This window comes from Convolutriloba macropyga, unplaced genomic scaffold (assembly GCF_964194025.1).
Source record: "Convolutriloba macropyga unplaced genomic scaffold, txConMacr16.3 SCAFFOLD_4704, whole genome shotgun sequence".
NCBI lineage: Eukaryota > Metazoa > Xenacoelomorpha > Acoela > Convolutidae > Convolutriloba > Convolutriloba macropyga.
The window spans coordinates 2,768-12,500 of record NW_027450357.1 but is presented as its reverse complement, the minus strand read 5'-3'; positions in this window follow the sequence as shown (position 1 = coordinate 12,500).

Here is a 9,733-nt window from a genome sequence, read left to right as displayed (position 1 = left end):
CTAGCTTGAGTTAGCTTGAGTTAGCTTGAGTTAGCTTGAGTTAGCTTGAATTAGCTTGAGTTAGCTTGAGTTAGCTTTAGCTAGCTTGGGTTAGCTTGAGCTAGCTTGAGTTAGCTCGGGTTAGCTTGAGTTAGCTTGAGTTAGCTTTAGCTAGCTTGAGTTAGCTTGAGTTAGCTTGAGTTAGCTTGAGTTAGCTTTAGCTAGCTTGAGTTAGCTTGAACTAGCTTGAGTTAGCTTGAGCTAGCTTGAGTTAGCTTGAGTTAGCTTGAGTTAGCTTTAGCTAGCTTGAGTTAGCTTGAACTAGCTTTAGTTAGCTTGAGTTAGCTTGAGTTAGCTTGAGTTAGCTTGAGTTAGCTTGTCTTAGCTTTAGCTAGCTTGAGTTAGCTTGAACTAGCTTTAGCTACCTTGAGTTAGCTTGAGTTAGCTCGGGTTAGCTTGAGTTAGCTTGAGTTAGCTTGAGTTAGCTTTAGCTAGCTTGAGTTAGCTTGAGTTAGCTTGAGTTAGCTTGAACTAGCTTGAGTTAGCTTGAGTTAGCTTGAGTTAGCTTGAGTTAGCTTGAGTTAGCTTGAGTTAGCTTGTCTTAGCTTTAGCTAGCTTGAGTTAGCTTGAACTAGCTTTAGCTACCTTGAGTTAGCTTGAGTTAGCTCGGGTTAGCTTGAGTTAGCTTGAGTTAGCTTGAGTTAGCTTTAGCTAGCTTGAGTTAGCTTGAGTTAGCTTGAGTTAGCTTGAGTTAGCTTGAATTAGCTTGAGTTAGCTTGAGTTAGCTTTAGCTAGCTTGGGTTAGCTTGAGCTAGCTTGAGTTAGCTCGGGTTAGCTTGAGTTAGCTTGAGTTAGCTTTAGCTAGCTTGAGTTAGCTTGAGTTAGCTTGAGTTAGCTTGAGTTAGCTTTAGCTAGCTTGAGTTAGCTTGAACTAGCTTGAGTTAGCTTGAGCTAGCTTGAGTTAGCTTGAGTTAGCTTGAGTTAGCTTTAGCTAGCTTGAGTTAGCTTGAACTAGCTTTAGTTAGCTTGAGTTAGCTTGAGTTAGCTTGAGTTAGCTTGAGTTAGCTTGTCTTAGCTTTAGCTAGCTTGAGTTAGCTTGAACTAGCTTTAGCTACCTTGAGTTAGCTTGAGTTAGCTCGGGTTAGCTTGAGTTAGCTTGAGTTAGCTTGAGTTAGCTTTAGCTAGCTTGAGTTAGCTTGAGTTAGCTTGAGTTAGCTTGAACTAGCTTGAGTTAGCTTGAGTTAGCTTGAGTTAGCTTGAGTTAGCTTGAGTTAGCTTGAGTTAGCTTGTCTTAGCTTTAGCTAGCTTGAGTTAGCTTGAACTAGCTTTAGCTACCTTGAGTTAGCTTGAGTTAGCTCGGGTTAGCTTGAGTTAGCTTGAGTTAGCTTGAGTTAGCTTTAGCTAGCTTGAGTTAGCTTGAGTTAGCTTGAGTTAGCTTGAGTTAGCTTGAATTAGCTTGAGTTAGCTTGAGTTAGCTTTAGCTAGCTTGGGTTAGCTTGAGCTAGCTTGAGTTAGCTCGGGTTAGCTTGAGTTAGCTTGAGTTAGCTTTAGCTAGCTTGAGTTAGCTTGAGTTAGCTTGAGTTAGCTTGAGTTAGCTTTAGCTAGCTTGAGTTAGCTTGAACTAGCTTGAGTTAGCTTGAGCTAGCTTGAGTTAGCTTGAGTTAGCTTGAGTTAGCTTTAGCTAGCTTGAGTTAGCTTGAACTAGCTTGAGTTAGCTTGAGTTAGCTTGAGTTAGCTTGTCTTAGCTTTAGCTAGCTTGAGCTAGCTTGAACTAGCTTTAGCTACCTTGAGTTAGCTTGAGTTAGCTCGGGTTAGCTTGAGTTAGCTTGAGTTAGCTTGAGTTAGCTTTAGCTAGCTTGAGTTAGCTTGAGTTAGCTTGAGTTAGCTTGAACTAGCTTGAGTTAGCTTGAGTTAGCTTGAGTTAGCTTGAGTTAGCTTGAGTTAGCTTGTCTTAGCTTTAGCTAGCTTGAGTTAGCTTGAACTAGCTTTAGCTACCTTGAGTTAGCTTGAGTTAGCTCGGGTTAGCTTGAGTTAGCTTGAGTTAGCTTGAGTTAGCTTTAGCTAGCTTGAGTTAGCTTGAGTTAGCTTGAGTTAGCTTGAGTTAGCTTGAATTAGCTTGAGTTAGCTTGAGTTAGCTTTAGCTAGCTTGGGTTAGCTTGAGCTAGCTTGAGTTAGCTCGGGTTAGCTTGAGTTAGCTTGAGTTAGCTTTAGCTAGCTTGAGTTAGCTTGAGTTAGCTTGAGTTAGCTTGAGTTAGCTTTAGCTAGCTTGAGTTAGCTTGAACTAGCTTGAGTTAGCTTGAGCTAGCTTGAGTTAGCTTGAGTTAGCTTGAGTTAGCTTTAGCTAGCTTGAGTTAGCTTGAACTAGCTTGAGTTAGCTTGAGCTAGCTTGAGTTAGCTTGAGTTAGCTTGAGTTAGCTTTAGCTAGCTTGAGTTAGCTTGAACTAGCTTGAGTTAGCTTGAGTTAGCTTGAGTTAGCTTGAGTTAGCTTGTCTTAGCTTTAGCTAGCTTGAGCTAGCTTGAACTAGCTTTAGCTACCTTGAGTTAGCTTGAGTTAGCTCGGGTTAGCTTGAGTTAGCTTGAGTTAGCTTGAGTTAGCTTGAGCTAGCTTGAGTTAGCTTGAGTTAGCTTGAGTTAGCTTTAGCTAGCTTGAGTTAGCTTGAACTAGCTTGAGTTAGCTTGAGCTAGCTTGAGTTAGCTTGAGTTAGCTTGAGTTAGCTTTAGCTAGCTTGAGTTAGCTTGAACTAGCTTGAGTTAGCTTGAGTTAGCTTGAGTTAGCTTGAGTTAGCTTGTCTTAGCTTTAGCTAGCTTGAGCTAGCTTGAACTAGCTTTAGCTACCTTGAGTTAGCTTGAGTTAGCTCGGGTTAGCTTGAGTTAGCTTGAGTTAGCTTGAGTTAGCTTTAGCTAGCTTGAGTTAGCTTGAGTTAGCTTGAGTTAGCTTGAACTAGCTTGAGTTAGCTTGAGTTAGCTTGAGTTAGCTTGAGTTAGCTTGAGTTAGCTTGAGTTAGCTTGTCTTAGCTTTAGCTAGCTTGAGTTAGCTTGAACTAGCTTTAGCTACCTTGAGTTAGCTTGAGTTAGCTTGGGTTAGCTTGAGTTAGCTTGAGTTAGCTTGAGTTAGCTTTAGCTAGCTTGAGTTAGCTTGAGTTAGCTTGAGTTAGCTTGAGTTAGCTTGAATTAGCTTGAGTTAGCTTGAGTTAGCTTTAGCTAGCTTGGGTTAGCTTGAGCTAGCTTGAGTTAGCTCGGGTTAGCTTGAGTTAGCTTGAGTTAGCTTTAGCTAGCTTGAGTTAGCTTGAGTTAGCTTGAGTTAGCTTGAGTTAGCTTTAGCTAGCTTGAGTTAGCTTGAACTAGCTTGAGTTAGCTTGAGCTAGCTTGAGTTAGCTTGAGTTAGCTTGAGTTAGCTTTAGCTAGCTTGAGTTAGCTTGAACTAGCTTTAGTTAGCTTGAGTTAGCTTGAGTTAGCTTGAGTTAGCTTGAGTTAGCTTGTCTTAGCTTTAGCTAGCTTGAGTTAGCTTGAACTAGCTTTAGCTACCTTGAGTTAGCTTGAGTTAGCTCGGGTTAGCTTGAGTTAGCTTGAGTTAGCTTGAGTTAGCTTTAGCTAGCTTGAGTTAGCTTGAGTTAGCTTGAGTTAGCTTGAGTTAGCTTGAGTTAGCTTGAGTTAGCTTGTCTTAGCTTTAGCTAGCTTGAGTTAGCTTGAACTAGCTTTAGCTACCTTGAGTTAGCTTGAGTTAGCTCGGGTTAGCTTGAGTTAGCTTGAGTTAGCTTGAGTTAGCTTTAGCTAGCTTGAGTTAGCTTGAGTTAGCTTGAGTTAGCTTGAGTTAGCTTGAATTAGCTTGAGTTAGCTTGAGTTAGCTTTAGCTAGCTTGGGTTAGCTTGAGCTAGCTTGAGTTAGCTCGGGTTAGCTTGAGTTAGCTTGAGTTAGCTTTAGCTAGCTTGAGTTAGCTTGAGTTAGCTTGAGTTAGCTTGAGTTAGCTTTAGCTAGCTTGAGTTAGCTTGAACTAGCTTGAGTTAGCTTGAGCTAGCTTGAGTTAGCTTGAGTTAGCTTGAGTTAGCTTTAGCTAGCTTGAGTTAGCTTGAACTAGCTTTAGTTAGCTTGAGTTAGCTTGAGTTAGCTTTAGCTAGCTTGGGTTAGCTTGAGCTAGCTTGAGTTAGCTCGGGTTAGCTTGAGTTAGCTTGAGTTAGCTTTAGCTAGCTTGAGTTAGCTTGAGTTAGCTTGAGTTAGCTTGAGTTAGCTTTAGCTAGCTTGAGTTAGCTTGAACTAGCTTGAGTTAGCTTGAGCTAGCTTGAGTTAGCTTGAGTTAGCTTGAGTTAGCTTTAGCTAGCTTGAGTTAGCTTGAACTAGCTTTAGTTAGCTTGAGTTAGCTTGAGTTAGCTTGAGTTAGCTTGAGTTAGCTTGTCTTAGCTTTAGCTAGCTTGAGTTAGCTTGAACTAGCTTTAGCTACCTTGAGTTAGCTTGAGTTAGCTCGGGTTAGCTTGAGTTAGCTTGAGTTAGCTTGAGTTAGCTTTAGCTAGCTTGAGTTAGCTTGAGTTAGCTTGAGTTAGCTTGAGTTAGCTTGAGTTAGCTTGAGTTAGCTTGTCTTAGCTTTAGCTAGCTTGAGTTAGCTTGAACTAGCTTTAGCTACCTTGAGTTAGCTTGAGTTAGCTCGGGTTAGCTTGAGTTAGCTTGAGTTAGCTTGAGTTAGCTTTAGCTAGCTTGAGTTAGCTTGAGTTAGCTTGAGTTAGCTTGAGTTAGCTTGAATTAGCTTGAGTTAGCTTGAGTTAGCTTTAGCTAGCTTGGGTTAGCTTGAGCTAGCTTGAGTTAGCTCGGGTTAGCTTGAGTTAGCTTGAGTTAGCTTTAGCTAGCTTGAGTTAGCTTGAGTTAGCTTGAGTTAGCTTGAGTTAGCTTTAGCTAGCTTGAGTTAGCTTGAACTAGCTTGAGTTAGCTTGAGCTAGCTTGAGTTAGCTTGAGTTAGCTTGAGTTAGCTTTAGCTAGCTTGAGTTAGCTTGAACTAGCTTGAGTTAGCTTGAGTTAGCTTGAGTTAGCTTGTCTTAGCTTTAGCTAGCTTGAGCTAGCTTGAACTAGCTTTAGCTACCTTGAGTTAGCTTGAGTTAGCTCGGGTTAGCTTGAGTTAGCTTGAGTTAGCTTGAGTTAGCTTTAGCTAGCTTGAGTTAGCTTGAGTTAGCTTGAGTTAGCTTGAACTAGCTTGAGTTAGCTTGAGTTAGCTTGAGTTAGCTTGAGTTAGCTTGAGTTAGCTTGTCTTAGCTTTAGCTAGCTTGAGTTAGCTTGAACTAGCTTTAGCTACCTTGAGTTAGCTTGAGTTAGCTCGGGTTAGCTTGAGTTAGCTTGAGTTAGCTTGAGTTAGCTTTAGCTAGCTTGAGTTAGCTTGAGTTAGCTTGAGTTAGCTTGAGTTAGCTTGAATTAGCTTGAGTTAGCTTGAGTTAGCTTTAGCTAGCTTGGGTTAGCTTGAGCTAGCTTGAGTTAGCTCGGGTTAGCTTGAGTTAGCTTGAGTTAGCTTTAGCTAGCTTGAGTTAGCTTGAGTTAGCTTGAGTTAGCTTGAGTTAGCTTTAGCTAGCTTGAGTTAGCTTGAACTAGCTTGAGTTAGCTTGAGCTAGCTTGAGTTAGCTTGAGTTAGCTTGAGTTAGCTTTAGCTAGCTTGAGTTAGCTTGAACTAGCTTGAGTTAGCTTGAGCTAGCTTGAGTTAGCTTGAGTTAGCTTGAGTTAGCTTTAGCTAGCTTGAGTTAGCTTGAACTAGCTTGAGTTAGCTTGAGTTAGCTTGAGTTAGCTTGAGTTAGCTTGTCTTAGCTTTAGCTAGCTTGAGCTAGCTTGAACTAGCTTTAGCTACCTTGAGTTAGCTTGAGTTAGCTCGGGTTAGCTTGAGTTAGCTTGAGTTAGCTTGAGTTAGCTTGAGCTAGCTTGAGTTAGCTTGAGTTAGCTTGAGTTAGCTTTAGCTAGCTTGAGTTAGCTTGAACTAGCTTGAGTTAGCTTGAGCTAGCTTGAGTTAGCTTGAGTTAGCTTGAGTTAGCTTTAGCTAGCTTGAGTTAGCTTGAACTAGCTTGAGTTAGCTTGAGTTAGCTTGAGTTAGCTTGAGTTAGCTTGTCTTAGCTTTAGCTAGCTTGAGCTAGCTTGAACTAGCTTTAGCTACCTTGAGTTAGCTTGAGTTAGCTCGGGTTAGCTTGAGTTAGCTTGAGTTAGCTTGAGTTAGCTTTAGCTAGCTTGAGTTAGCTTGAGTTAGCTTGAGTTAGCTTGAACTAGCTTGAGTTAGCTTGAGTTAGCTTGAGTTAGCTTGAGTTAGCTTGAGTTAGCTTGAGTTAGCTTGTCTTAGCTTTAGCTAGCTTGAGTTAGCTTGAACTAGCTTTAGCTACCTTGAGTTAGCTTGAGTTAGCTCGGGTTAGCTTGAGTTAGCTTGAGTTAGCTTGAGTTAGCTTTAGCTAGCTTGAGTTAGCTTGAGTTAGCTTGAGTTAGCTTGAGTTAGCTTGAATTAGCTTGAGTTAGCTTGAGTTAGCTTTAGCTAGCTTGGGTTAGCTTGAGCTAGCTTGAGTTAGCTCGGGTTAGCTTGAGTTAGCTTGAGTTAGCTTTAGCTAGCTTGAGTTAGCTTGAGTTAGCTTGAGTTAGCTTGAGTTAGCTTTAGCTAGCTTGAGTTAGCTTGAACTAGCTTGAGTTAGCTTGAGCTAGCTTGAGTTAGCTTGAGTTAGCTTGAGTTAGCTTTAGCTAGCTTGAGTTAGCTTGAACTAGCTTTAGTTAGCTTGAGTTAGCTTGAGTTAGCTTGAGTTAGCTTGAGTTAGCTTGTCTTAGCTTTAGCTAGCTTGAGTTAGCTTGAACTAGCTTTAGCTACCTTGAGTTAGCTTGAGTTAGCTCGGGTTAGCTTGAGTTAGCTTGAGTTAGCTTGAGTTAGCTTTAGCTAGCTTGAGTTAGCTTGAGTTAGCTTGAGTTAGCTTGAGTTAGCTTGAGTTAGCTTGAGTTAGCTTGTCTTAGCTTTAGCTAGCTTGAGTTAGCTTGAACTAGCTTTAGCTACCTTGAGTTAGCTTGAGTTAGCTCGGGTTAGCTTGAGTTAGCTTGAGTTAGCTTGAGTTAGCTTTAGCTAGCTTGAGTTAGCTTGAGTTAGCTTGAGTTAGCTTGAGTTAGCTTGAGTTAGCTTGAGTTAGCTTGTCTTAGCTTTAGCTAGCTTGAGTTAGCTTGAACTAGCTTTAGCTACCTTGAGTTAGCTTGAGTTAGCTCGGGTTAGCTTGAGTTAGCTTGAGTTAGCTTGAGTTAGCTTTAGCTAGCTTGAGTTAGCTTGAGTTAGCTTGAGTTAGCTTGAGTTAGCTTGAATTAGCTTGAGTTAGCTTGAGTTAGCTTTAGCTAGCTTGGGTTAGCTTGAGCTAGCTTGAGTTAGCTCGGGTTAGCTTGAGTTAGCTTGAGTTAGCTTTAGCTAGCTTGAGTTAGCTTGAGTTAGCTTGAGTTAGCTTGAGTTAGCTTTAGCTAGCTTGAGTTAGCTTGAACTAGCTTGAGTTAGCTTGAGCTAGCTTGAGTTAGCTTGAGTTAGCTTGAGTTAGCTTTAGCTAGCTTGAGTTAGCTTGAACTAGCTTGAGTTAGCTTGAGTTAGCTTGAGTTAGCTTGTCTTAGCTTTAGCTAGCTTGAGCTAGCTTGAACTAGCTTTAGCTACCTTGAGTTAGCTTGAGTTAGCTCGGGTTAGCTTGAGTTAGCTTGAGTTAGCTTGAGTTAGCTTTAGCTAGCTTGAGTTAGCTTGAGTTAGCTTGAGTTAGCTTGAACTAGCTTGAGTTAGCTTGAGTTAGCTTGAGTTAGCTTGAGTTAGCTTGAGTTAGCTTGTCTTAGCTTTAGCTAGCTTGAGTTAGCTTGAACTAGCTTTAGCTACCTTGAGTTAGCTTGAGTTAGCTCGGGTTAGCTTGAGTTAGCTTGAGTTAGCTTGAGTTAGCTTTAGCTAGCTTGAGTTAGCTTGAGTTAGCTTGAGTTAGCTTGAGTTAGCTTGAATTAGCTTGAGTTAGCTTGAGTTAGCTTTAGCTAGCTTGGGTTAGCTTGAGCTAGCTTGAGTTAGCTCGGGTTAGCTTGAGTTAGCTTGAGTTAGCTTTAGCTAGCTTGAGTTAGCTTGAGTTAGCTTGAGTTAGCTTGAGTTAGCTTTAGCTAGCTTGAGTTAGCTTGAACTAGCTTGAGTTAGCTTGAGCTAGCTTGAGTTAGCTTGAGTTAGCTTGAGTTAGCTTTAGCTAGCTTGAGTTAGCTTGAACTAGCTTGAGTTAGCTTGAGCTAGCTTGAGTTAGCTTGAGTTAGCTTGAGTTAGCTTTAGCTAGCTTGAGTTAGCTTGAACTAGCTTGAGTTAGCTTGAGTTAGCTTGAGTTAGCTTGAGTTAGCTTGTCTTAGCTTTAGCTAGCTTGAGCTAGCTTGAACTAGCTTTAGCTACCTTGAGTTAGCTTGAGTTAGCTCGGGTTAGCTTGAGTTAGCTTGAGTTAGCTTGAGTTAGCTTGAGCTAGCTTGAGTTAGCTTGAGTTAGCTTGAGTTAGCTTTAGCTAGCTTGAGTTAGCTTGAACTAGCTTGAGTTAGCTTGAGCTAGCTTGAGTTAGCTTGAGTTAGCTTGAGTTAGCTTTAGCTAGCTTGAGTTAGCTTGAACTAGCTTGAGTTAGCTTGAGTTAGCTTGAGTTAGCTTGAGTTAGCTTGTCTTAGCTTTAGCTAGCTTGAGCTAGCTTGAACTAGCTTTAGCTACCTTGAGTTAGCTTGAGTTAGCTCGGGTTAGCTTGAGTTAGCTTGAGTTAGCTTGAGTTAGCTTTAGCTAGCTTGAGTTAGCTTGAGTTAGCTTGAGTTAGCTTGAACTAGCTTGAGTTAGCTTGAGTTAGCTTGAGTTAGCTTGAGTTAGCTTGAGTTAGCTTGAGTTAGCTTGTCTTAGCTTTAGCTAGCTTGAGTTAGCTTGAACTAGCTTTAGCTACCTTGAGTTAGCTTGAGTTAGCTCGGGTTAGCTTGAGTTAGCTTGAGTTAGCTTGAGTTAGCTTTAGCTAGCTTGAGTTAGCTTGAGTTAGCTTGAGTTAGCTTGAGTTAGCTTGAATTAGCTTGAGTTAGCTTGAGTTAGCTTTAGCTAGCTTGGGTTAGCTTGAGCTAGCTTGAGTTAGCTCGGGTTAGCTTGAGTTAGCTTGAGTTAGCTTTAGCTAGCTTGAGTTAGCTTGAGTTAGCTTGAGTTAGCTTGAGTTAGCTTTAGCTAGCTTGAGTTAGCTTGAACTAGCTTGAGTTAGCTTGAGCTAGCTTGAGTTAGCTTGAGTTAGCTTGAGTTAGCTTTAGCTAGCTTGAGTTAGCTTGAACTAGCTTTAGTTAGCTTGAGTTAGCTTGAGTTAGCTTGAGTTAGCTTGAGTTAGCTTGTCTTAGCTTTAGCTAGCTTGAGTTAGCTTGAACTAGCTTTAGCTACCTTGAGTTAGCTTGAGTTAGCTCGGGTTAGCTTGAGTTAGCTTGAGTTAGCTTGAGTTAGCTTTAGCTAGCTTGAGTTAGCTTGAGTTAGCTTGAGTTAGCTTGAGTTAGCTTGAGTTAGCTTGAGTTAGCTTGTCTTAGCTTTAGCTAGCTTGAGTTAGCTTGAACTAGCTTTAGCTACCTTGAGTTAGCTTGAGTTAGCTCGGGTTAGCTTGAGTTAGCTTGAGTTAGCTTGAGTTAGCTTTAGCTAGCTTGAGTTAGCTTGAGTTAGCTTGAGTTAGCTTGAGTTAGCTTGAATTAGCTTGAGTTAGCTTGAGTTAGCTTTAGCTAGCTTGGGTTAGCTTGAGCTAGCTTGAGTTAGCTCGGGTTAGCTTGAGTTAGCTTGAGTTAGCTTTAGCTA